This window comes from Echeneis naucrates, chromosome 2 (genome assembly GCF_900963305.1).
Source record: "Echeneis naucrates chromosome 2, fEcheNa1.1, whole genome shotgun sequence".
Taxonomy (NCBI): Eukaryota; Metazoa; Chordata; class Actinopteri; order Carangiformes; family Echeneidae; genus Echeneis; species Echeneis naucrates.
In genome coordinates, this window is record NC_042512.1 from 4920183 (window position 1) to 4948076 (window position 27894).

Genomic DNA, 27894 nt, shown 5'->3' on the forward strand with positions numbered 1-27894 from the left:
GTTCCACAGTCTCACACACTCATCCAACATCACCATAGCAACATCTCAGAAGGCACTGATGCTCATGGCTCCCGTTGAAGTATCCAGCAAACAACTCCATCCAGAACTGAGACCTGTAGAAATGGATAGAATCAGAAGAAAATATATATTATTAGTAGAAGTGGGACTCCATTAAAAAAAATCTAATTCATTAAAGGCTTTGTAATGAATGAATTGAAACGAACGCGTTAAAGTCACAGCCTCAATTATTATATATGTTTAGAGGAGTTCATCTGCGATAGAACATAAAGATAAAAATCAAATGAAAGGTCAGTCATAATAAAATGACTTCATGAAGGCCACTTACCTTCCCCTTCTAAATATGGCCCACCAGGATTCAACACGCTGCTTATTCGTGGATGAGCCATACATGTGGCTGGACGGCCCAGAGCAGCAGTCATCATGATGGAGGCGTAGGGGAGACTGAATGGCAGCCATAATGCCATTCTCCGTGCCACAATCAGTCCTCAGTCTCATGAGAGGAGATTCTCAGCGATCACTGTTGGCTTCTTGTTATTTGTCGGTCCACATTGGAGCCACAGCACTTTAGGTGAAAAAATCCATCCATGCGTCCTGAGAGAGCCAGTTTATCAGAACCATCTGCATGCCACATACAGTTCGCTCCCATTGAGTAGCAGCTTCTTCTTAGAAACCTTCTGCGTGCTCTCTCATTCATCACATCATCTCTCTTCACTCGAAGATTGGACTTTTGTCTGAGTACCTGCCACATCGTCCGATAGCCAAACAGTTGTCCAGGTCCACGAAGTTCCAACCTGATGGCGTTTGGAGAGGAATCATCCTTTTAAGAGTCCGCAGGCTGATGTTTGCACCGTGTAAACTTCACATCATGCTTCAGTAGATCAGGTGCTGCTACCTCCGGATCTGTATATAATGGGAGTGTTTTCCCTCTCTGAGCTTTTAAATCAGCTCCATGTGGCGCCATCAATCCATGTTTATCTGCTAAAATAAGAAAAAAAAATATCATTCATTTCACACACACACACACACACACACACATATTTACTTCCATATTTTACAGATATATCCACACACGTACCTGGACCTGTTTCCTTTCGGCCCACAGTTCTTTTGACTTTGACTTTCTGTCCTCCATGAATTGTTTATATGATGTTCATGGTTGTTCTGCTGGAATGAACGGAGTTCCGCATCAAAACAGAAAGTTAGCAGCATCTAAAACAATCAGCAACAATTGTGCATTTAGCATAAATATACGCCTAAAATAAAATAAATAAATAAAAACTAGCTACGCATACTAACTAAACGCGTCGCTATTTCGTGAAGACAACGATTGGCTGCTAAATGAAACGGTGCACTTTAATTCACTGCATGTCTGACAGCGGCTTCAGCTAGTTAGCGCGATGCTACACTTAGCTTGTTTAGCATTTTCCGGCTGTTTATTAGATGTCTCCTGTGCGCGTGCTCCTTCCGTCTGGTCCGTTCATCAACGTTAAACATTCTACAGATCGTCCGCACGGAAAACACAACCGCGTAAATTGGCTCAAGTTGTTTCCAAAAAACGGCCAAAACATCATTTACTCCATGCTGCCATAAACTTTCACTCCGCAAAGTTTTCCCGCCACACAAACCGATACAAACTTTTTGAGGTCACAGTCAATCTTCTTCTGGATCACTTCCGGCATTTGGTACATTCCCCTTCCGGAAGATTGTGTCGTTTGGAAATTTGTTTCGGGATTTGTAAAAGTGTTCTGCCACTTGTAAATTTGTTTTTTAAAATATAAATTTATTTTGTCTGTGGTAAGAGCGTTTTTATTATGTAATTTTGTTTAATAAAATGTAAAAATGTTTCCCAACATGGACATTTGTTTCACGCTTTGTAAAAGTGTTTCGCACTTAGTAATGTTGTTTTGCACTTACCAGCCACCGTAGTTTCCGAGTTGATCTAACTAACTCAGATCTGCTGTTCTGTCTTTACATGAGACAGGCAGGAAGTTGGACTTTCTAAAGCAAAGAGAATCCGGTTGGTTTTCAAAATAAAACTGCTGTCTGCGAGCAGGACGCCGCTGAGCAGAGAGAGTTAACTTCTGTCACAGAGCTATTCAAGAAAAACACACGTACTCTCCCCGTCGGGGAATCGAACCCCGGTCTTCCGCGTGACAGGCGGAGATACTGTCCACTATACTAACGAGGAGCTGGACAGAGAAACATCACGTGATATAAAGTCACTTCCTTCGTGGAAAAACAACTGGAGAATAAAGTTCTTTCCTCCCAGTTTATATCCAGAATCATCATCAGCACAGCTTCTGTCAGGAACATCTGTTTGTTGCTGACAACATCTGGATTACAGATGACACATCAGACTGATATTATCTGTGTCATGGTGTTCAGAGATTTCAGCAGCTCACATCCAACACAGAGACTCTGAGCAGGCCCACCTGGTCTTAGACCCAGACCCAGACCCAGACCTAAATCCAAACCCAGGAGACAGAGGTTGAGTGAGTCAGTGAGGAAGAAGCTGCTCGTTCTCCTTCAACAGTTTGATCTGAGGAAAAGTCACTTCCTCTTTTCAACTTCTACCATCTGTCCACTAGATGGAGATAACTGAGCATCAACTTAAAAACCCTCCGTTCTTCCATGTGTGAACTATAATACCAGTGAATTAAACAAAACACGTCCCTGGGTGGGCTCGAACCACCATCCTTTCGGTTAACAGCCGAACGCGCTGACCGATTGCGCCACAGAGACAAGTTGACCAGTTCCTGTTACAGCCTGCTGTTCCAGCTATAATTATCCTAAATGTTGCTCCTTTTGTGTCTCACAGAGATCCTGCCTGTTTGGGAGAGCGTTACATTAAAGATTTAAAGGTCCCTGTTTCAATCCTGGGTTTCAGCAGCTGTTGTGGGTCCTTTTGTTCGCTCCCCCAAATGAGCTATTTCAGCACAGCACACAGTAGAAATGACTTCTCATTATTGCTTCCATGACCTGGAAGTGGAACTAAAGGTGTGTCCCTGTCACCGGCCTTAATAATGATAACTGAGCACCAGTGAGTGCTCTCATCCTCTTAGAGTCCTAACAACAGCACTCAGCTGTGTCTCTCCCCAAATGGGAGCTTTGACTGTGACCAAACTGTTACCTTAACAGGTGAAGGTTCATTCTGATGGAATGAATACAAGCTGCATGAATGTGACACAGAGCTCATGTTTAAAGTATTTTTCTTCAGTACTCTTATTGTGTATGGAGCTCTGACTGTTGACATCAGTGCAGGTGACCTAAATTCAGCAGCATCATCAATGTCCTCATCTCATCCAATCTCATCTCATTCATCAGACAGATCGGTGTTGCAGGAGCTCAGAAGCTGTCTGGGTAGCTAATGCTGCCAGAGTGGTAGAACATGCACTTCCAATGTGTAAGTGTTTCCTATCTACAACATCTTACATTATGAATGAGGCACTGCTGGGATTTGAACCCAGGATCTCCTGTTTTTACGAGACAGGTGCTTTGACCAGCTAAGCCACAGCACCACTCTGATGTACATCTATATACAGAGGATCAGATTGATCATACACTACAACATCTCACATCCACAGCACTCTACTCAACTGTTCTTAAACAACATTTAATAAACATGATTAGCAGAGTCCTCCTTGGAAACTTAAGTTTGTTACATCTAACTCAGCTGTACTCATTCAGCCTGTACATATGATTCAGTAACAGCTGAGTTATCATTAGTCCAACAACTGCTGTCCATTTCTACCACAGGGAGCCACAGGCTTTAGTGTTTTCAGTCCTAACCCTTGATTGTCAAGCAATCATATTCCCATTTTATGCAGATTTTTCATCCACAACACACACACAACAATCTTGAATTGTTTAATTAAATCTAAAACTGTTATGAATGACAAATTTAGAGTGCTAACAATTACACCATGGACCGTACAATTTTTTATTGTATTTGTATTTTTACTTTTATCATTTAATATGTTTTGCTGCGTTTCAACTCGTTAATGCTTTCAGCTACAGAAAGAACAAGAGCAGTCGCACCACACAAGCATTTCAAAATAAAAGCCAATTTATATTAGTTTATTTGTATCTTTAGCTCAGATGTAGCAAAGCGCAACAATGCTGTCAATAAGGAACTTTCCTATTTGGGTTACTTGAAACATTTGGTGCAGTAGGCAGCACGTCAGTCTCATAATCTGAAGGTCATGAGTTTGAGCCTTATACTTGGCACAGCTTTAGTTAATAATGATAATTTAGTGGTTGGGACTCGAACCTCAGTTCCTTTAACATGCTTTGATGATATATTAGACTTCTATGGACCATTTCACCGCTCTGCATAGACAAGTATAAAGAATGACACAACAGGTGTCATCTCACTATTTTCCTGTTTAAATGCACAACAGCAGCATCCAGCTTCTCTGTCAGAGAGTTGTGAAGTTCTGTCTCTGCATCAACACCATGAACCACAAAATTATCATTGCAATCTCTGGACAAGAGAAACAGTAATTTTGTGGTTGTTGCTGATCCACTGACCTCCTCGACCTCCTTAATTTTGTAACCTCTGCCACAAATCCATACAAAAAAACCAACGACTTGCTGTGATTAGTTCACTTGTTGCTGTATTTCCAAAGAGCATAAGTCTTGTGGAGAATGTGGGCATCGATCCCACTACCTCTCACATGCTAAGCGAGCGCTCTACCATTTGAGCTAATTCCCCTGCAATGCTAGCATGGAAGCTAAGCTTTGAGAAAAGGCCGCTTTAACAACATCAACAGGTTTCAAAGCTATTTCGAGAGAGTTCAAAATAATTCAATTGCCACTCATGTGCATGAATTCACATGCACACACACACACAACTTCATGTTGAGGAGTTTGGTCTCTGGTTACCTACTTCTTTTTTACAGCCTGTAGTCGAGGAAAGACTATATCAACATGTAGTGGTTGTAATCAGCTTAAAAACAAAGATCGTCCCTGGGTGGGTTCGAACCACCAACCTTTCGGTTAACAGCCGAACGCGCTGACCGATTGCGCCAAAGAGACACATTGACTTATCCATGTTCCAGTCTGCAGTTCCAGCTAGAATTATCCTAAATGTTGATTGAGCCAACTCCTTACTTTGCTTTACCGTGTTGTTTCTCTGCAAGCCTTTGATGAAAGTTCAGTCCACAAAATGGTCAAATCTTCATCAAGTTAGAGCGTGGTGCTAATAACACCACAGTCATGGATTTGTGACGAATGTGGACATCGATCCAGCTACCTCTCACACGTGTGTCAAGGGCTCGTTGGTGCAGCGCCTTGGACCGGTCGGCCACACTACCCTGTGAACAAAACCCGAACCCACTAAACACTGAATGGTCTGCAGCTCAGCTCCCTCATACACAGCTAACGGCAATGGTTAGAGTGTGGCGCTGATAACACCAAGGTCATGGGTTCAATCCCCATACTGACCACATGCAGCATCTCAGAACGTGATATCTTTTGAGAGGTGCAGCGGAAGCGTGCTGGGCCCATAACCCAGAGGTCGATGGATCGAAACCATCCTCTGCTACTAACTAACACACTGGATGTCTTGTCATTTAGCTGGAAAATGTCAGGATCTGCATCAGTGAAACATTCATTCATACGCGAGGACATCATGCATACACGTATACCTTAGAAGTTACTTGACGGTCAGCAATGCAAATGATCGATTTAAGGCGATCGTAAATGATTTTCTAAATATCTTTGAAACCTGTTGACGGTGAACTCAGAGATTGTTAAAGGGGCCTTTTCCCAAAGCTTAGCTTGCATGCTAGCATGTCAGAATGTGGGATCGATGCCCACATTCTCCACAAGACTTTGGGATGGATGGTTTCCGTCATCCACCTCTGGGTTTTGGGCCCAGCACTCTTCCACTGCTCCACTCTCCTTACAGGTGATGTTACCAACCTGTGATCTTGATGATGATGATTTGTTTATTTTGTGCGTCAAATCTTTAAGAAAAAAAAAATCCATCAATGACGGAGAATTCTCGGTTAATGCAAGCCCTGGTGGATTTGGCCATGTGGAATTTGTTTGGGCATGTCACAAGTTTTTCACAGATTTGAGTTTAAATGGAGGAGAGTTTAGCTGAAGCAAGTTTTGCAATTTAAAAATGAAGAAGTCTAAATATATCAACTCCCTTCCTTCTCCTGCACTGTTGTTATGTTCTAATATGTCTCTGACTCCACCTTAAAGATTACTGTCTGATAAATGTGCCATGCAACATGACAACGGGCTCGTCCGGGATTTGAACCCGGGACCTCTCGCACCCGGAGCAAGAATCACACCCCTAGACCAACGAGCCTGAAGCAGGAGGTACAGCACAAGGTTTATGGAATTTAAAATGTTCTGAGGGGGAAAACTTTTCAGTCATCAAAAAAAATCTCACACAGAACTACAACATTCGGCACCCACACACTCCCTGGTGGTCTAGTGGCTAGGATTCGGCGCTCTCACCGCCGCGCCCCGGGTTCGATTCCCGGTCAGGGAAAGTGGTTTTACTGAAAAATACAGGTGATTGACCCCAGAGCATAAATATGTCGTCACGCACCTGGGGGGTATTTCAGGTAGGAGTTTCAACGAACTTTGAGTCTATCCCTGAACTCTGAGTTGACTTACTCTGAGATGAGAAACTCTAAGTATCTGGTTCCAGAACAGCTGATCTTAGTTGGTTCAATCAACTCTGAGTATGTTCACCTTGAGTTGCGCACATGCACAACCTCGATAAAAGCCATCATCAATGGAGTCCCGTCAAGCTGCTAAAGCTACCACACCATGCAGGGGATGTAGCTCAGTGGGCGAGCGTACCGCACAGCTGGGGCAAACTGGCAGTGGTGGGATTCGAACCCACGCCGCTGCAGAGACTGGCGCCTAAATCCAGTGTCTTCGAATCCCATATGGTCTAGCGGTCAGGATTCCTGGTTTTCACCCAGGCGGCCCGGGTTCGACTCCCGGTATGGGAATTTGCTTTACAACAACGGACCAATGAACGTCTACCACTGATCTACATCCTCTTTGGGTTCGAATCCCACTTCTGACAGAAATGTCTTTTCTTTCACCTCTACTGCTGTTAGGTGTGTTTGGGGACAAAGTTGTTTTATGTATATAATATGTATTACATAACAACTAATTACACTTGGATGAATTAAAATTTGATTTTTTTACTTTAACAGTAAGTGAAAACACGAAGAACAAGTGTGCATGTGGAGACGTCCTCTTCCTCTGTGTCCTGGACACTAAAAAGCAGATGTAGTGTGTGAGATTTTTGATGACTGAAAAGTTCTCCCCCTCAGAACATTTTAAATGCATTTTAATTTTGTGTTTGTTGAAATGAAAATGAAATGCAAATGAAAATGCACATCTGCAGTCAAACAGGTTCAGGTAGATGCAGAGTCTCAGTGTTAAATGTTATAGATATAACAGACACAGCTTTAGTTAAGAATGAGAATTTAGTGGTTTCAACCTCAAATCCTTGAACACTGTCTGGTTAACATGTTTCGGTGATATTAGACTTCTATGGACCATTTCACTGCACTGGACCATTTTTGCAGAATCAACAACTAATAACTCCACAACGAGACTGTGTGACGTCACTGGAGATCAAAGGCATTTCCTGCCTTTCATTGATCCCCCACGCGACACAGATGGATATGTCACACTCTCACGTTCGCTTCAAATGAATGAGTGCATGCAGTTTCTGTTGTGTAGTGACCATCTGGTGACACTGATCTATGAAATAATGAAACCATGAGTCTTTCATGTTCAAGGCCCATTTGTGTAGGAAAGATCTTGAGTCTGGCACCTCAGACCACTGAGCCATCCTGACATGTGTGTCCAGCTGCCAGTCTCTGGTGAGGAAACAGAAAAGTTAATGCTAGCTCTCTCTCAACCCAACCGGTGGGGGCAGATGGCCGCTCCCCCTGAGCCTGCTTCTGCCTGAGGTTTCTCCCTCTTAAAGGAAGTTTTTCCTTGCCACTGGCGCCAAGTGCTTGCTCATCGGGGGATCTGTTGAGTCTCTAAATAATTTTAGAGTTTTGTCTAGACCTGCTCTTTATGTAAAGATGATTGATGTAACGTTGTTGTGATTTGGCGCTATACAAATAAATCTGATTTGATTGGTGGAGTGGCAGTGGAGTTCCTGAAGTACTTCTTCAAGACTGAAGATATTTCCCCTTCAGCGTGGCATTGTTACGGTTGTAATGACGCCAAATATAACCAACCATGGATCGCGAACAGCTAGCTGTTGCTAAAAGGTTGTTAGTAGAGGATTGTTTTGATTCATCAACCTCTAGGTTATGGCTGACCATCGTGACTCTGACCAAAGTTTCTTTCAAAGGAGATGCTGATTCTGTGATGTCACAAAGGTTCTCATGACATCAAAGACATGAAAGACTCCTCCCACTTTTTTGTCATGAACTCCACCGTCCACATGGCTCGTTGGTCTAGGGATATGATTCTCGCTTAGGGTGCAAGAGGTCCCGGTGCCTTTCAGTCATTAGGGCTGCTAACTGTTCCACTATGGAGCTGTGTGAGGTTTGCTGTCTGGTTGTTAGTTGCGGTGTCTTGGCAACTGAAGCAAGAGCAATGGTAGCTTTGTGGCTCATGCTGTGCTGAGGAGAAGGGATATTGGTGATTGACTGCTTTTCACAGGAGACAAACTTTGGTAGGAGTCATGATGGTCAGCCACTTACTTTGCAATATTTTCAGATCCTCTGTATATCTTTGTACTGCTTTGTACTACTTTTGTGGTGCTGACATAACATGATGTTCTATCTGTCACCAACTTTACTGGTCCATGATTATGATGCATATAATGATCTTCATTTGCACGTGCACAGCGTGATTATATATATTTTTATCTTGGCAGGTGACCGATTGTCTGCTAGTTTGTTCGCACGACTTTGGTAGCTGTGAAATTATCTCAGCGTGCTGGTTGAAATATCAGCGTGTTAGACAAAATAAGTACTTCCTGTGCTTGTTTAGCAATGCTGGGGACCTTTAACTTGTTTCTCCGTCTTGTACAGCACACAGTGGAAATGAATTCTCATTATTGCTTCCATGAAGAGCCAATCAGATTGCAATAAACAGGAGTTACCCAGCAGGACACTCCCTCTGCCAGCTTGCCTTCCAAACTCTTCCAAAGTGCATGAAAAAGGCACATGCACAGGGAATTTGACTGTTTCATAATAAAGGAGTTAGGCCTGAAAACTCTAAAGCCTGTGGCTCCCCGAGGTAGGAATGGACAGCAGTTGTTTGACTAAAGATAACTCAGCTGTACAGGTCTGCTGGCTCACTCCAGGCATCCAGGCAGTGCTGACTGACTGACAATGGGACGTCTAAATGGCACATTGACCACGTGGCCTAATGGACAAGGCGTCTGACTTCGGATCAGAAGACTGAGGGTTCGAGTCCCTTCGTGGTTGGGCAGCTGTGTGTTACAGGTGAAAGGACTAAACTGTGTCTGTTTTACAGAAACAAGTGAGGTTTTTCAGATCTCCTCCACAGAAGGTGGATCTGATCTCAGGTCATGGCCAATACTGACCTCTGCTGCTTGATGCTGCCTTCATCCTGATGAATGTTGAAGCAATGAAATATGACAAGAACAGACACTAAACTGACAACAGGACATTAAAATGGGCCATAAAGTGTTTGACTTTGGATCAGAAGACCGAGGGTTTGAGGCCCTGGCTGCAGTAGACAAGAGAAAATGTTAATGTTGTTACACGGTCCCGTGTTTGGCAGAAGGAAATTGGTGAGTGCCTTTTCATTGGAGACAAACTTTGGTATGAGTCATGAGAGTGAGGCACACAGTCCTCTCACCAGGCAAAGTGAGAAGCAGAAGCACTTTCAGCAATCTATGTGTGTAGAAACAAGGATGGAAGGTCTCTGGTCTAGTCACAACACGTTCTTCTTTCATGCTTCTTCTTTTTGCTGCCACAGTCCTGGTCATATTGGACTGTTGGAGTTACTGCCTTCACTCCTGACGTCCAAGAATCATGCTACATGTTAGGAGAAATGACACTTCCTCTCTGAATACCCAAAGAACAACTCCAATCTCCTCCTTAAAGTTGCATCCTCATTCTGATCACCTGGCTCCACCCTACATGCAGCTCGAGGCCGGGAACTGAACCAAAGAACTTATTGTCGTGCGGAAGCAGTTTCACTTTCAGCAATCTATGTGTGTAGAAACAAGGATGGAAGGTCTCTGGTCTAGTCTCTTTGATTCACAAGGAGAGAATCTGTTAAATCTCATGTTCTTTTCATGTGATGGTGGTATCGTGGTCAGCATAGCTGCCTTCCAAGCTACTGACCAACAGCGTGGGGAATAAGCTGAGATAAATCTTTTTTTGGACAATGTGCTTTTAGTTTGTTCTGTAACATTGCTGACAATATTAAAACAAAAAGCTGCACACGTATTCACAAGCAGCCCAATTCTCATCTTGTCTGCCCAATGAAGCCCAATCTGGCAACTCTGTTGGTGAGCACAGTCCAAATGAAGCCCGTGTTGGCTTTAGGGAGGGATGTTGAAGTCACTTGGCTTCACCTCCAACAAAGAGCTAGCCTTGTGGAGCCATCCGGGGTGCTAACCATTACACTATTGTAGAGGAAGGAAACACAAATGGGAAAAAAAAACACTCAGTCACACTCATGGAGCCTAAATCAAAAGAACATCAGATTGAGACAAGAAAAAATGGAACCAAAGTGTGAAAATAATGAACAATAAACAAAAACATGAACACAAAAAAGTTTGACACAGAGAGGCTGCTCTGTGCAACCTGCTGTTCTGCGTAGAATTATTCTGAATTAGGTCTGTATTCAACAATCTCTAAATGTCTTTAGAAAATAATACACAAATTCAATTCCTTTTACACCAAACTATAAAAAAAAACTTTTTTCTGGTATATATGTCACTGACCCAAACACAAATGAGCGAGGACAAAAAAAACAACAAAGCAAAGCAAAAAAAAAAAAAGACCAATCAAGTTACAGTTTACTTTTGGTCAACCAGCAAAGATCCTGCAGTCAGAAACTTTGGTCTTTTTCTTTACAGTCGTCACAACCAAACAGTTTCTCTTCTGTATGGACCTCCATGTGTACTTTAAGGCTTTTCTTTCATTTAAATGTTTTCCCAAAAACATCACAGCTGAAGTGTTTCTCTTCTGTATGGACCTTCATATGTGGTTTAATGTGTTTCTTTAGTTTAAATCTTTTCCCACAAACATCACAGCCGAAGGGTTTCTCTTCTGTATGGACCTTCATATGTGGTTTAATGCTTTTCTTTAGTTTAAATGTTTTCCCACAAACATCACAGCTGAAGGGTTTCTCCTCTGTATGGACCTTCATGTGTATTTTAAGTATTCCCTTTTCTTTAAATGTTTTCCCACAAACATCACAGCTGAAGGGTTTCTCTTCTGTATGGACCTTCATGTGTGGTTTAATGTTTTTCTTTAGTTTGAATGTTTTCCCACAAACATCACAGCTGAAGGGTTTCTCTTCTGTATGGACCTTCATGTGTATTTTAAGGATTGCCTTTAGTTTAAAATTTTTCCAACAAATATCACAGCTGAAGGGTCTCTTTTCTGTGTGGACTGCCATGTGTGATTTCAGGCTTCGCCTTAGTTTAAATGTTTTCCCACAAACATCACAGCTGAAGGGTCTCTCTTCTGTGTGGACTACCATGTGTTTTTTAAGGTTTTCCATTAGTTTAAATGTTTTCCCACAAACATCACAGCTGAAGGGTCTCTCTTCTGTGTGGACTACCATGTGTTTTTTAAGGTTTTCCATTAGTTTAAATGTTTTCCCACAAACATCACAGCTGAAGGGTTCCTCTTCTGTGTGGACTACCATGTGTAGTTTTAGAATATCCTGTCGCTTAAATCTTTTGCCACAAAATGAGCAGCCAAACGGTCTCTCTTCTGAGTGAACTACCATGTGAAACCTAAGATGGGCCTTATGCAAAAAATTTTTCCCACAAACATCACAGCTGAAGGGTCTCTCCCCTGTGTGGACTACCTTGTGACTCTTCAGATCCCACTTTTTTTTAAACGTTTTCCCACACTCAGGGCAGCTGAATGGTTTTTCACTGCTGTCACATCCTCTAACATTTGCATCACCATCATCTATTTTCACATCTAACTGGGCCACTCTGGTTTCATTAGAATCATTCTCACTGATTTCAGTATCAGAGGAGTGTGAGACCTCTTCCTCTGGATCTGGATCTGGTTGAAGAGGACTCTGTGGATCACAGCTCCTGGCCGGTTCATTCATCTCTTCATCCTCACTCTTCACCTGAAACGGCCTCACAGGGTTCCTGGTCTCCTCCAGTCCTGGTACCTGGTCCTCCTCCTGTTCCTGTTTAAGGACTGGACTCTCTGAATCCTCCGGATCCGGACTGGAGGTGAACTCAGCAGGAACCTCTTTTTTTCACCATCAGCTGCTGAACATCTGGAGGAAACGATTCAATAATGAATCCTCTTTATTAGCTACAATATGAACACAGTTATTCCTCCAGCTGCTTCATTCTACATCTGCCAAATACAGTCCTCAGCCTTTCTCACTCATAAAAACAACCGACCCGTTTTGTGGATCAGGACTCGGGGCTGCAGCAGCTCCAGCTGGCTCCTCTGCCGGTCGATCTCCTGCCTGAAGCCCGAAGCCTCCTCCTCATATCCGGCTACCATTCTGTCCACGGCCGCTAAGATCTCCCGGGAGGCGGCGGCGAGTCTGTCGATGACAAAACCCCGCAGGACTTCTGCTGTGGACATTTTACCTTGTTCACCTTTCAGCTGAGGGACAAAAGACCATCAGTCCTGTTTGTGTGCTGCAAATATACGGATATTATCAGTATGAGACACTTTATCAAAACATTTCCTATATTCTTTTTTTAAACATTGATTCAATGTGGTCCTTAACCTGCAATATGTCCTTTAAGGTAACATTTGTGACTTTCTAACTACTTTCTTAACCCTCCACCCTCCATATCATTGATAAAACTTGCTGACTTGTGATTGACCTCTGAAATCACCAACATTACCCCAACAAATAGCACTTACTGCTCTCAGAACAGAAGTCTGTGCTTCATTTGGGGAAACGTTGGTGACAAATGCACTAATTCAGCTGATTTGAAGAAATGTATTAATTTTTGTCCAAATTCCATCCAGGACAGCCCCAAAGAGAAGCAGTTGTACAAAAGGAAGTCTTCCGTCTTTTTATTTGAAATGATCATTGTTGCATTCTAAGAAGAAGTTGTTGTGTTTGTCAGTCAGCACTGCTCCAACAAGTAACACTTACTGAATTCAACAGTCAAGTCAGTGCTCAAGTTAAGGTAACATTTGCGACTTTCAGACTACTTTCTTTGCCCCCAATTGATTAATTGATAAAACTTGTTGTCCTGGTGATTGAAGAAAAGAAGGAATTGCATTCCTCATCTTTTTTGTCCAATTTCCATCCAGCAGAACCCCAAAGAGAGGCACTTATGCACAAAGACATGAGACACAAAGACATAGTGTCTCTGATTGGAGTGATCCGAGTTAGATCTGAAGAAAACATGGCTCCAAGACTTAATGTTGTTTTTGTCAATTAACACTGAAAGTGGAAAAAGACAGCAATTGAATTGACTAAGTCACATTAAGCTTTCATTTTTACCTCACTTAGGATCTTCTCCTCAAGAGTCTTTGCAGCAACTTTCCAGTTGTGTCATCGTTCCAATGGACTCCCTTTCAGGCTTTTACCTGAACTTATCTTATACCTGAATGAAACCACTCCCACAGCTTCCTGTTTACTTAGTTTGGGCGGTTTCAATGGTCTTGGTAATGGTTTGTAATGAAGAACACATTTAGTCCATCAGGAACAGACAACGATCCTCTTAAATTTATGAGGACCATTAGCATATGGTGAGAGGACAGCTAACTGCAGTGATTAGGGATTAGGGTTGTGTTGTTGTAGCTGATCTGAAGAAATCTATTTAAAATTGCAAATCATCATCATTTTTTACTGAATTTCTGAGCAGGACAACCCCAAAGAAAAGCATTTATGTAGAAAGGAATAATTGTAGCTCTCTGTGTTAGAGCTTGCTGTTGTGTTTGTCAGTCAACAAGTAGCTGAGCTGTGTAGTTGTGTTGTGTTAGAAACACCAAACATGTCCAGAAAAGACTGTTCTGTGTATTTCCCTGAAGAGTTGCACAACTGTGTTCACACCATGATTCCTGCCATCACAGTTCACCTTTTGTGTCTTACTTTTGTTATCCTTTCCAAAATTTTATTTGATGGCACAGAGTGACACGAGGCACTAATAAAAAAAGGAGGGGGGCCTGAAAGTGTGACTTGGTTCCCATCGTTCATATTAAAGAGCCGTTCAAGAGACTCTCTGTGATCAGCTTAGGGTTAGCTGTCATGTTTCTAAAAGCATGTCTGAGGAAAGAAAGCGTCAGCAAGTGTTCAAAGCTTTTGATGGCGTTGTGGTGGTCAGTCATCATTGGTGGTTCATCTGTAGAATTCTCACCTGCCAGGCGGGAGGCCTGGGTTCAATTTTCTGGAATGTAAAACTCAGCTGCTCTCCATGAAAAGCAGCAGTCAGCTCTGCCTGGATACAACAGTGGTCAGGGCTGTATGATGTATGTTTATACTGAAACACTGACAGCTCTCCTCCATCTCACTCTTTTACTTACTCTGGGTTCCAGCCCTCGTTGGTGCAGCAGGCAGCACGTCAGTCTCATAATCTGAAGGTGGTGAGTTGGAGCCTCACAGCTTTAGTTCCACTTCCAGGCCATGGAAGCAACACTGAGAAGTCATTTCCACTGTGTGCTGTGCTGAAACAGCTCAGTTGGGAGAGTCCCTGGTTCAATTCTAGATTTTAGTACCTGTGGTTTATCCTTTAGAAGACTGTCTTTTTTAGTTAATGAGAGATAAAAAGCTATTTCGGAAATGTCAAGGTGCCAAACAAACCAACAGTTTCTGCCAACATTTAATTGATGGGTTAGATTGATGAATGAGGACAGATGTGATTTAAAGCAAAACAAAGTCAGCAATAAGGATCTTTTCTAAGAGGGCCCTCAGACAAAGAAGCTGGGTCACAGCACAGCACAGAGGATTTGAACCCACAGATCCAGAAGAGACTGCAGCACAGCCTGCTATGAGCAGAGTGGAGCAGCGGAAGTGTTTTGGGCCCATAATACAGAAGTTGATGGATCAAAACCCTCCTCTGCTATCCTAACACACTGGCTGAATGTCATTTACCACTTTCTCCAGTAATGTGTACAGTTGTCACTGTGCTGCTCCTGACTCAGTGATGCTGTTGGATGCTTATAGGGCCGCCGTTCTTAAAGTGGGGGCTCCACCCCACTGGTGGGGAATAGAGACATGACAGGTGGGGCTTTGTTAATGCCTTTCTTTCTGGACAACAAAGATCAGAAATTCAAAACAAAACACCCCCACACACACAAAAAGTCATCAGTAACACTTAACACAGAACTGGTCCTTTCCTTTCAGCTTACTTTTAAGTTTTATTTTATTTTACATTTTCTTGCAAAAGAAAAAAAAAAAACACAGAGCACACATTCACCATATAAGAAGTGGAGACGGTTTGGCTCCATCAATGACATCCCTCGACACTGGAACCTCGAGCCAGCGCCTTTGATAAAGATCAGCTAACAGCCCTGTGGTTCCATGGTGTAATGGTGAGCACTCTGGACTTTGAATCACGCGATCCGAGTCCAAATCTCGGTGGAACCTGAATCTTACCAGTGAAACGCTCTACATGCGTGAGGAAGTGCAAATTTTGAGCCTCCACGCGATCTAATCAGGCAGTCATTGTGTATTGTGAACTCACTTTGATGGGCTAATTTTCAGCCTGAGCAGTGTTTCTGCTTTGAGTGGCCTTTTGTTTTGATGAACATCTACCACTGATCTACATCCTCTTTGGACCTTTACCTAACCACAGAGGCTCTGAGCTGCTGCAGAACGGGAAAAGAGAAACCATCTGATGAAGCCTCCTCTCTGCTCTCTGTTTTGGGTGGTGGGTGCATGTTATTCACATGTTAAAATTCAAATAATACAATAAATTCAATAAATCCCAGCACTTCCTTGTTGTTCAGGTCTGTATTTCCTCAGTAAAAACACTTTCCCGGACTGGGAATCGAACCCAGGCTGCAGCAGTGAGAGCGCCGAATCCTAGCCACTAGACCATCAGTGAGTGTGTGGACACTAAATGTTGTAGTGTATGATCAATGCTCAGTGTGAGATTTTTTTGCTGACTGAAAAGTTCTCCCCCTCAGAAAACGTTTGACGACATTTTAAATGTCATAAATCTCCTGCTGTCAAAGGCTCGTTGGTCAAGGAGTATGATTCTCGCTTAGGGTGCGAGAGGTCCCGGGTTCAAGTTTCAAGTTCAGCCTGTTGTCATGTTGCATAGCACATTTATAAGACAATCAGACAGTAATGCTTAAGGTGGAGTCAGAGACAAATTAGAACATAACAACAGTGCAGGAGAATGGAGGGAGTTGATAAGTTTAGACTTATTCATTTTTAAATTGCAGAACTTGTTTAAGCTCAAGTCTCCTCCATTTAAACTCTAATCTGTGAAAACCTTTTCACATGCCCAAACAAATTCCGCATGGTCCCTGGTTCAATCCCGGGTTTCGGCATCGGAGGTGGTAACTGAGTGAGGTTCAAGCTCAGGTTTTTCTGACCTCCATTTCCAATGTTCTATAAAAAAATAATGTTCTTGTATATAAAATTCAGCAGGACAGGCAGCATTATCAATGGCCACTGCCTCATCATAGTCCTTGTAGCTGCTGCCTCAGTGACAGCTAACAGGGATCCTAACAAGTGATAAACTAAACAGACATTTCAAAATGTATTCTTTCATCAAATGTTCCTAAACTTCTATTAAAGGCAGCATTATTGCAGCAGGCAGCACTCTATGGTGGAGGTCATGAGAGAAAGTGGGAGGAGTCTTTGATCTCTGTGATGTCATTAGAACCTTTGTGACATCACAGAATCAGCATCTCCTTTGATGGTTACTGATGGAACAGGAAAAGGTCAGATCCTGATATAATCTTGTGAATCCACAAGTATGCCTTTCTTTGTTTGTGTATCAACAGCCTGAGCTCTGGTTCTGACTTTGTTTTGATGAACCTCATTATTTACACACAGCACATTCAGGACATTAATATGACAGTTTATTATATGCTAAAGAAACTTTGATAAGAGTCATGATGGTCAGCCACATATGTTGGGGGAATTTTCAGATCCAAAATCTTCAGCCAGGGACAAAATAATCTAAACCGGCTTTTATTTTGAAATGATTTTTGGAGGATGTTTTGCATTTAGAGCAGCCCGGCTAGCTCAGTCGGTAGAGCATGAGACTCTTAATCTCAGGGTCGTGGGTTCGAGCCCCACGTTGGGCGATCAGCAGTTTTTTTGTTTTTTTTTTTAGACCCAAAGTTACTGCCATCACTTTGATGGTTACTGATGGAACAGGAAAAGGTCAGATCCTGATATAATCTTGTGAATCCACAAGTATGCCTTTCTTTGTTTGTTTACCAACAGCTTGTTAGAATCCCTGTTAGCTGTCACTGAGGCAGCAGCTACTCTTCCTGGGGTCCAAATGAAAATGCACATCTGCAGTCAAACAGGTTCAGGTAGATTCAGAGTCCTACATGATGGTTTCTGAGCTCCTGCAACACCGATCTGTCTGATGAAGCCTTTTGGATGAGATGAGGACATTGATGATGCTGCTGAATTTAGGTCACCTGCACTTATGTCAACAGTCAGAGTTCCATACACAATAAGAGCACTGAAGAAAAAAACTTTAAACATGAGCTCTGTGTCACATTCATGCAGCTTGTGTAGAAACAGTTCATTCCATCAGAATGAACCTTCACCTGGTCAGCATGTCTCTGTGGCGCAATCGGTCAGCGCGTTCAGCTGTTAATCGAAAGGATGGTGGTTCGAGCCCACCCAGGGACGATCTTTGTTTAATTCACTGGTATTATAGTTCACACTTTGATGCTCAGTTATCTCCATCTAGTGGACAGATGGTAGAAGTTGATTCCTGAAAAGAGGAAGTGACTTTTCCTCAGATTAAACTGTTGAAGGAGAACGAGCAGCTTCTTCTCTTCACATGTTTCCTCACTGACTCAAATAGATGCAGAATGTCATTTATCACTTTCTCCAGTAATGTGTACAGTTGTCACTGTGCTGCTCCTGACTCAGTGATGCTGTTGGATGCTTATAGGGCCGCCGTTCTTAAAGTGTGGGCTCCACCCCACTGGTGGAGAACAGAGACATGACAGGTGGGGCGTGACAAACTGGAGGAAATGTTCCTTTTCATTCTGATCTTTTTTAAAGCCTTTCTTTATGAACAACAAAGATCTGACATTCAAAACAGCCACACACAAACAAAGTAATCATGAACAGCCTGCATGGAGTCTAAATGAAAAGAACATCAGATGGAGACTTTTCATTTGAACATTTTAAGAAGGGTGTATTTCTTCAGCATTTTGTTGGGGTAGGTGGGACTTAAACACTGACCCTTGTTCAAAATTGCAGTTTGGCAGGAGACACTCAGAGTCTAATGCTCTACCACTGAGCTGCACCGCCCATAAACACACACATATCTATCTAATCTAATGAAAGACAGGAAATGCCTTTGATCTCCAGTGACGTCACACAGTCTCGTTGTGGAGTTATTAGTTGTTGATGTTGTTCTGAAAAATCTGCATCAGTGAAACATTCATTCATACACGAGGACATCACGTATATTGTTGGAATAGAAAATCTTATTTTTTCTGTGTGCTCCTCAGAAAGAGGCTGATGTGCTGCTTGAAGTGAATCAGAGCAGCTTCTGTCAGGAACATCTGTTTGTTGCTGACAACATCTGGATTACAGATGACACATCAGACTGATATTATCTGTGTCATGGTGTTCAGAGATTTCAGCAGCTCACATCCAACACAGAGACTCTGAGCAGGCCCACCTGGTCTTAGACCCAGACCCAGACCCAGACCTAAATCCAAACCCAGGAGACAGAGGTTGAGTGAGTCAGTGAGGAAGAAGCTGCTCGTTCTCCTTCAACAGTTTGATCTGAGGAAAAGTCACTTGCTCTTTTCAGGAATCAACTTCTACCATCTGTCCACTAGATGGAGATAACTGAGCATCAACTGAGAACTGAGTTCTTCATCATCTGGAAACAGACAGCATTGTTTTCTTCAGCTGGAGCTCTTTGTTCAAATCTACATTGAGATTCGGAGCCAAATGTTTTTCCTTTCCTGGATTTACTTCATCATTTCAGTGACTCTGTGGATTCAGCTGACAAATGCAAAATACAACCAACATTTAAACGATGACGCGTTGAAACAAAACTTTATTGATTCAGTCTGGTCAGCAGAATATAACCTGATGAAATCAGCTGCAACATTAAACTGATGTTTCTACATGAATGCATCACTGATTCTAAAACCATAAACTGAACATGAATCCAGCACTCAGCGTTACAGCAGCACACCTCTGTTACTGTGGAGCTGTGTCTCTTTTCTACTTTATTATAGATGACAGAAAAAAACTCCAGATAAGAAGCAGCTGTACATGCAGTGATTAGTTCTCCTGCTCAGGTATCGTCTCTCAGGGCATCGTGTATTGTCTTTGTGTGTTTTTGTGTCCGATGCTTCACAGCTCACAGGCCAAAGTACGTGCTGGCCTTCATGGCTCACATGTACAGATGAGTTACCTCAATGTAAGTATCATAGGTACAGCACACAGCTGAAACATTTACTGTTCAGGGTGGAATACGGCACCTCGCTCAGTGCTTGTCCAGGCAAGAAAAGGTTCAGCTGCCAGCTTGTTATATCAACAATGTGTCACATTCTAAAGCAATGCACTGCTGGGACTTGAACCCAGGACCTCTTGTATACGAGACAGACACTTTGACCAGCTAAGCCACAGCACCACTCTGACATGCATGTATATGCAGAGGATCTGGTGATGGAAGTGTAATGTGTATACTGCAGTTGAGGTTGTTGTTGTGGTTTGTTTTAATGTAGGACTCTGCATCTACCTGAACCTGTTTGACTGCAGATGTGCATTTTCATTTGGACCCCAGGAAGAGTAGCTGCTGCCTCAGTGACAGCTAACAGGGATCCTAACAAGTGATAAACAATAGACTGACATTTCCAATCGTCATCAGAACAGATAAAAAACTTCAACCTTTATGACACGGACCACTTAAGTTGGTGACAGATAGAACATCATGTTACTTGATGTTACTTCATTACATTTGAAAATTGTAAGGTTGGTGTATTTCATTGGCATTTTTTGGGGGGCAGGTGGGACTTGAAAATTAATCCTTGTCAGAAATGATTGAGCAATAAAGAACAACGATAAACGAGGGGAGAGGGGTGAACAACATTAATGGTCTGGAAAACTGTATCTGCCATAGAAGAAGACATTCATAAAGAGTAAAAGCAAATTCATTCAAAATGTCATACGAGGGGCTCGTTCAGGATTTGAAACTGGGAACTCTTGCACCCTGAGTGAGAATCATATCTGTACACCAACAAGCCCTGGAAGGAGGAAATGTTGATAGTGTCCATGGTTTCGCACATCACAATTGTCATTCAGCAACATAATATTCCTTTATTTTGTTGTTTATGCCTTTATTGCTCACTGCTACAGTTAGTAAAATATAAAACACATGAATTCTATTTTAATCTGTTCATTTTAATTTTCCTGATCTGGTTGCAGCTGCAGCTTTTTTCTAATGTTAAAATGAATGAAGTCAGATTTTGTTGATGTCTGGTCCTCTGCTCCAGGTGGAGAGTCCTTCCGTTTGTGGAGGATTTCAGTGAAAATAAAGAATGAGGTCGTGTTGTGTGTATAGGGGCAGCATAAAGACTGGGTCCCGCTGTCTTACTCAGGCTGAACTACAGCGTCTATTCACGGGGGCTTTGACCTGCTCCGTGTCCGACCTGGGCCGGTGCACCCCTCCTTAGACGACCTGGTGATCCCGGGCTCCCCCCGGAGCACCATATCGATACCGAACTTAGTGCGGACACCCGATCGACATAGTCCGCTGCAGCCCAGAGCTCCTGAGCTCAAACGCTCCTCCAGCCTCAGCCTCCCGGTAACTTGGATTACAGGCGCGCGCCACCGCACCCGGCGAGGGACACACTTCCTGATCGGACTTTTAGCTTTTACGGCAGTGACGTCACAAAAGGCAGCAGCGCTTCAGACTCACACATCCCTTCAAACTTTTGAGGAAGTGACACACAACTGTGAGGAGCACACGTGTTGACCGACACAGACGTGGTTTCAGAGACAAACAACATGGCAGTGAAGCGCACACTCTTATTTTGAAGGACAGTATTTTTTTTGTCATGCTTTCTTTTATTCTTTTGAGTGTTAATATTGTAGGAAGGAATTTACAGTTACAGATGTTGATGTTCAGGTTTAAAACATACACAAATGCCGGGAGGGAGGTCTGCGAAGCACCGGAAGTAGAATGCATATTTTATTTTGTAATCTCCATTTACCGTCTTGAGCTGCATAGAACTTCCGCTTGCTCGCGACTCTCCTTCCAGAAAATTACGCATTTCTGATGCTCTTTGTATTTTTTTTTATCGTTTTTGTTGTGCAAATTGAAGTAAGTTAGATAAAAATACTTATAAAGTTGGTGTAATCACAGAGTTAAGTTGTAAAACTATATATTTTGTTATTTTCATGCATAATCTCGCTAATTAGAGGAGAAGTGGAGAAGCATGAGTTGCTCGGCTGCTACTTAGCTTATAACGCCAGAGTGTGCTATTGAGACTGGATGCTAACAGGAGCCATGTAGTGACTGTGTTCATGGTGTTACAGAGCACAGAGGCCATGTAGGAGAAAAACCTGTCAACACCTGTGAATGTTTCTTCTCCACAATGCAGGTATGTGAGTTTATGCAAGTTATTCTTTTTTTAGTGTTCTTAGGTTGATGTACATTTTATTTAGTTGGGTTAGGGTTAGTTGTTTGTGCTCTTAAATAAAGCTGGTCCCTTCCGGGTACTTTTCCTGTGTGAGGGGAACAGATGCGCTCATCCATTTGAAGGGAACATGAGAGAGTGTGAATGCATCTGTGTCATGTGGGAGATCAATGAAAGACAGGAAATGCCTTTGATCTCCAGTGATGTCACACAGTCTCATTGTGGAGTTATTAGTTGTTGATGTTGTTCTGTAAAAATCTGCATCAGTGAAACATTCATTCCAGACTGATATTATCTGTGTCATGGTGTTCAGAGATTTCAGCAGCTCACATCCAACACAGAGACTCTGAGCAGGCCCATCTGGTCTTAGACCCAGACCCAGACCCAGACCTAAATCCAAACCCAGGAGACAGAGGTTGAGTGAGTCAGTGAGGAAGAAGCTGCTCGTTCTCCTTCAACAGTTTGATCTGAGGAAAAGTCACTTCCTCTTTTCAGGAATCAACTTCTACCATCTGTCCACTAGATGGAGATAACTGAGCATCAACTGAGAACTGAGTTCTTCATCATCTGGAAACAGACAGCATTGTTTTCTTCAGCTGGAGCTCTTTGTTCAAATCTACATTGAGATTCAGAGCCAAATGTTTTTCCTTTCCTGGATTTACTTCATCATTTCAGTCACTCTGTGGATTCAGCTGACAAATGCAAAATACAACCAACATTTAAACGACGACGTGTTGAAACAAAACTTTATTGATTCAGTCTGGTCAGCAGAATATAACCTGATGAAATCAGCAACATTAAACTGATGTTTCTACATGAATGCATCACTGATTCTAAAACCATAAACTGAACATGAACACTCTGTACACTCAGCGTTACACACATGAAGACAACATCATGTGTTTAAGGTGATGTTGAGCTGAACAGGACTTGTATTGAACACACAGAGGGAGTGCACCGTTCCTGGAGATACTGCAATACCAGGTCGATGCGTGGAGTGGACGGAGCAAGCCCCTATTCCATCTCTCTGCTCCAAAAATCTATTTAATATATGGTCCGAGCTACGACACTGTGTGACGTCACTGGAGATCAAAGGCATTTCCTGTCTTTAATCGCTCTCCCACGCGTGATACTCGAGTTCGTGTCAGATGGATGAGCGCATGCGCACAAAGACGCACATGACTCGTTTCACGAACGAATGATAAATGGCAAATAATAATGACAAATAATAAATGAAAATGCACAAAAACCCAAAGATCCAACTCAGTTTGAAAATATTTTTAATCTTTGATTAAATGTAAATCATTTAAAAATGTTGAACGATTTACATTTAAACCACATAGACAACTATAAAGGATGATACAACAGGATGTAAGTGAAAATCCTAACAGTTTTAGCTCGTCTTTGGTTCAGATTGGCATGAAGACAAACCAAGTGGCTCAGCTTTGATGGCTTTCTTGGTTCCTTTTTCGGACAAATAAGGAGAAGGAAAGAGTCAAAGTGAATGAGAATATTCTCTCGTGATCACAGCTGAGGCTCCCTCCCCCGAAAACCTGATTGGTCCTTCCATGTCCCCTCAGTTGTCATTGGCTCTCAGTGGTGTCAGTCATTTGGAGTGACAGCGCGTTGTGTAAAGTTGTTTAAGTGGCTACAACTCGACATATTGTGAGAAAATGGAAAACAAAATAAAACTTAGAAATGAACTGAAAAGAGGAGCAGTGCCGAAAACAGGTTCAGGAAGTTGTGCTGCTAACTAAATGCTGTAAATTCACCAGTCTGAGTTTTGAAACAAACTTCCGTCTTCCTGCAGCACCTGTAGCAAATATTCACCGGAGTTCAGGTAAGAACTTTAATGAGAACTCTAACGATGAATTTCAGTAAATTTGTCTTTTCTCTGTTTGCATGTGAAACTGTTCTTAAACAACATTTAATCGACATGTTTAGCAGAGTCCTCCTTGTTTAAGGTCGTTAGGTCGTTATGCTAACACAGCTAAGTTAGCTAATTTGGTTAGCATGCAAACTTTGCTAATATAGCTAGCATGTTAGCGTATCTCAGTTAGCTAATTAGGCTTCGTTAGCATGGAAAAACATTTCTCACTGTTGCAGTTACGGCCTCAGATTGAACTCGAATTGAAGACTTGTTCTTTCAGAGGAAACAGAGCAGCTCTGTGTAGGTCAGCAGGCTGAAGTACTGTTAGTCAGAGCACACCTGGACCGACAGGTGAAAATACAGAGAAGGAGAAATTTACTTGGTGTTTGATTATTTCTCCTCACAGACAGTTAATGATGTGTAAACTTTGTCCTCCAAACTTTTGGACACACCAGGGAAGGATAAGGACCCTGATGAAGACATCACTGAATCTGATGACAGCAGAAGGTCCCTCTCTGTGATGAAGTGATGATGAGGGCTGTTTCTTTTTGGGTGATGTTGTGGGAGGAGGTTTGTCCACATCTGGTTATGGATGGCTGGCTCCTGTGTTCAGGGGGAGGACGTGGAGATGCTTCTGTCTCTCTTTAGCCCTGACAAAGGAGGAGGGTTGGAATTGTGACAAACAAGAAATGAAGAATAGACAGAGGACAGTTCATTTGTAGTTCAAAACATATTCAGTAAATTTTTCCAGACAATGCCAAATAACTTATTTTCTTACCAACATCCAGACATGAGAAACTCAGTGCTGCTTGGAATATCCAACACATATAAAACACAGTTGATCTCCAAGAAAAGCAGCAGTCAGCACAGTCTGGATACAACAGTGGTCAGGGCTGTACAATGTGTGTTTATATTGAATGTGCTGAAGCGTTAATAATATAATCCCAGTAATGTATTCATTGACAGACTCTGTGATTGATTTCCCAGCATTTTTTGCAGCTTCTGTGAGCAGCAACTCTTTTGCTTTTTGTTCATTTTATTGATTTATAGTCTTTGTTTTCTTAATTTTATAGTTGTGAAATTCAGTATTGTGTCCTCTCCCTGGGGTCGGGTGGTCGGATCCAGCCCCTTTTATGTGAAAGTGCACAGATCTAGATGGAAAACCTGGGTTTGCTTAGCAAGTTGATAACCAGCTTTGTGAATAAACACTTATACCCTGTCATATACAGGGTTCCTGTGGGTCCTTAAGAAGTCTCAAAATGTCTTAAATTTAAATCCGGGTATTTGTGTCCTGAAATTGTCTTAAAATCACCATAAATTTGCTACAGGTATAAAATTTACAGGCGGTTAGGATAAGGGTTAGGGTTATGTTAATGGGAAAGCACAGTGGTTGACCGTAAAACATGGTGTGTTTGATGTCTGGCTGCGTGCCGCCATTTCATACGCGTTGAAGTGAGCGGTTCAACATGCAGAGATGGGGAAGTGAAAATTTTATGAAAAATGGATGGAAGAGGGTGCATTTAGGAGGTGGAAAGCAACAATGAGGCAATGTGCAAATTATGCAAAAAGACTTTTTCGTTAGGGACCATGGGATCAAAGCCATCCAGTCGCATATGAAGGGAGGAACGCACTCAAGTGCTGCCACAGTGGGGTCAGGTTTAAACTGTCTTCAAGTTAAAAAAAAAACAAAAACAAAAAAAGTCTAAAATTTTTTTTGTTGAGGTCTTAAAAAGCATTACATTTTACTCTGAAAATGGTGCAAGAAACCTGATATAGTATGCCATTATGCCATTTCTAATCTGACCATTTTGTTTATGCTATAGCTCATCTGCATATTGTAGACAAACATAACTGTGACTGTGGGCATGTATAATAGTGTTGCCTTATAGTATTAAAATACAAAATCATTTATTTGTCCCATATTGTACTTCACATCATATAAATCAAAGGTCATTGGAGCCTTGTGATCTACCTGATGTGGATTATTACTGTCTGTTAATGATTGACTTCAATTCATTCCAAAGTTTAGAGCTGCTCTGGTATCAGATTTTCCTGTAAGTCATATTCAGTTTTCCACAGAGAGCTCAGCCATTTTTTTCATGGAAGCTGCAGTTAAAGTTCACCTTCACTCATCAGCTGCATGAAGATTAGTTCAACCATCAGGTAACGTAACCAACAGCTTTAATCCTGTTTGTTTCAGTGAATGTTGAACTAATTTTAAAACAGATTGTAAAGCCTACAAAATGGAAATTTAAAATTATTCCATTGCATAGGTGTATAAAATAATAAACTTCACTCCTTCTGACTCCTACAGATAAAAAAAGTTATATATTATTTAGGAATTGACATTTAGAAATTTATTTGAAAACTAACAGTTTGATGCTCATATCTGAGACCATGATGATCATTTTCAACCAGCAACCTTCTCAGATATATAAAGAAGAGTAACTAACTGAGATGGGCTGTTGAAGAGTTGAAGAACATGACAAAAAGACAGGTAGATAGACAAAGGGGATAAAATAACACAAACTGGTCACTTCAGTTTAAGCTTAACTATTAAAGGAACTAAATATTCATTTAAATGTTGCAGTCAGTGAATGCTTTAATCGTGATGATGAACCATCAAACTCCTCACAGCTCCCTGTTCAGATTCCAGATAAAGAGGGTTGGTTGTGGATGATGTGGTTACTTACTAACAAGATCTCTTAAAATGTTTGTGATAAAGACATGAACTCATAAAATCACTGCTGAAAACATCAGCATGATATCAGTTAAACCAGCAGAATGTTATCTGACAATTTACTTTAATTTGTTTCCAGCAATATCTCCTCATGAAATACAATATATAAAAGATAATGATTAAAATGTTTTGTGGCTTTTTTTTTTTAAACATCAAGATCTGTTTTCCATCAAAGCTACGAGATGTATTGTAGAATTTCAGTAAAATATTAACACCAGAGATTATAAAACTACACTGCAGTTGTTGATACAAACATAACTTGTGGGGGATGTGGCTCAGAAAAAAACTAATCATGAAGATGGTATTTCTTCAGCTGTTTACTTGATTTGGGGTTTCAAAATAAAAAAATATTAGCTTTCTCACAATGGGATATTATCCTCAGGTAAATAAAAATTAGACTTTGATATTAAAGTCATGAAGAAATCCATATTTCTGATCTGTTGGTTGAAATCAGAGTGACATAGTTGTTGCTGTTGGCTCTGAATGATTGTGTAACTTTTCCAGCAGGTGGAGGCTCAGCTATGAATCAGTGTGAGGACAGAGAGGAGGGAGCCCCTCCCTCTAAAACCACTCTGTGTGGGGAACATGAGAGTCAGACCAAAGCTCAGAGGTGAGATGTAGAGTTATTATTAATATTGCACTTTTCAGTTAAATTAACAAAATTCTTCATGTTGGTCAAATGAAAGACATTCAAACTGTCAAAGTGATATGTAAATTTAATTAAACTGAAAAATAAATCAGACAATACATTATTCTGGAACATTTGTGGCTATACAAATGAAAGTTCAAGTATTTTAATTTAATCTAATCAGTTTCTGCTCAGTTTCTTGGTTGTTGATTATTTTACTGTCAGCTCTGTTTCTACTAGCAACCAGAAGTCAGCACCGGATTCTTTTGAACTGAGCTGTATGTCCACGAAGAGTGATTGGTCTATGCATCAACCTATTGACTTTAAGGGAGGACAACAGTCTGCTGTATCCAGCTGTGTGTCCATGAAGAGTGATCAGTCTATGGATGATTTTATCAAAGAAAAAAGGTAAAAGCTGATCATTTGTTGTTGTTTGACTCATTAAAGGTATCAAAGCTTGTCTATCAGTTTCTCTGCTGTTCATAGAAAACTCCTGGAACAAACTGTGTGTTTGTGTCTTTTCTCCTCAGAGTTCAGTCTGACAAACATCATCACACAGACCTGGACTCCATATTTATGGTGTGTAAATGTTCATCCAGTGACTACAACAGACACCAACAAAGACTTGAGTTTGAAGCTGCACTCTTTAGACCAGTAGAGCTTT

General features: G+C 41.7%; 10 non-coding genes and 1 pseudogene across 10 annotated transcripts; 4 read left to right on the forward strand and 7 right to left on the reverse strand.

Annotated features, from left to right (window-relative positions):
* Positions 1-2137: 2137 nt before the first annotated feature.
* Positions 2138-2209, reverse strand: trnad-guc (transfer RNA aspartic acid (anticodon GUC)). The gene has a single exon. It is a non-coding gene; the product is annotated as a tRNA-Asp (tRNA).
* A 480-nt stretch (positions 2210-2689) lies between these two features.
* On the reverse strand, positions 2690-2763 carry trnan-guu (transfer RNA asparagine (anticodon GUU)). The gene has a single exon. It is a non-coding gene; the product is annotated as a tRNA-Asn (tRNA).
* A 700-nt stretch (positions 2764-3463) lies between these two features.
* On the reverse strand, positions 3464-3539 carry trnat-cgu (transfer RNA threonine (anticodon CGU)). The gene has a single exon. It is a non-coding gene; the product is annotated as a tRNA-Thr (tRNA).
* Positions 3540-4662: 1123 nt separating this feature from the next.
* trnaa-agc (transfer RNA alanine (anticodon AGC)) lies at positions 4663-4735 on the reverse strand. Its single transcript has one exon. It is a non-coding gene; the product is annotated as a tRNA-Ala (tRNA).
* A 249-nt stretch (positions 4736-4984) lies between these two features.
* On the reverse strand, positions 4985-5058 carry trnan-guu (transfer RNA asparagine (anticodon GUU)). The gene has a single exon. It is a non-coding gene; the product is annotated as a tRNA-Asn (tRNA).
* A 1213-nt stretch (positions 5059-6271) lies between these two features.
* trnap-cgg (transfer RNA proline (anticodon CGG)) lies at positions 6272-6343 on the reverse strand. Its single transcript has one exon. It is a non-coding gene; the product is annotated as a tRNA-Pro (tRNA).
* A 114-nt stretch (positions 6344-6457) lies between these two features.
* On the forward strand, positions 6458-6529 carry trnae-cuc (transfer RNA glutamic acid (anticodon CUC)). Its single transcript has one exon. It is a non-coding gene; the product is annotated as a tRNA-Glu (tRNA).
* Positions 6530-6929: 400 nt separating this feature from the next.
* trnae-uuc (transfer RNA glutamic acid (anticodon UUC)) lies at positions 6930-7001 on the forward strand. The gene has a single exon. It is a non-coding gene; the product is annotated as a tRNA-Glu (tRNA).
* A 2387-nt stretch (positions 7002-9388) lies between these two features.
* Positions 9389-9461, forward strand: trnar-ucg (transfer RNA arginine (anticodon UCG)). The gene has a single exon. It is a non-coding gene; the product is annotated as a tRNA-Arg (tRNA).
* Positions 9462-17371: 7910 nt separating this feature from the next.
* Positions 17372-17444, forward strand: trnak-cuu (transfer RNA lysine (anticodon CUU)). Its single transcript has one exon. It is a non-coding gene; the product is annotated as a tRNA-Lys (tRNA).
* Positions 17445-22939: 5495 nt separating this feature from the next.
* LOC115058342 (uncharacterized) lies at positions 22940-23057 on the reverse strand (annotated as a pseudogene).
* Between the last annotated feature and the right edge of the window lie 4837 nt (positions 23058-27894).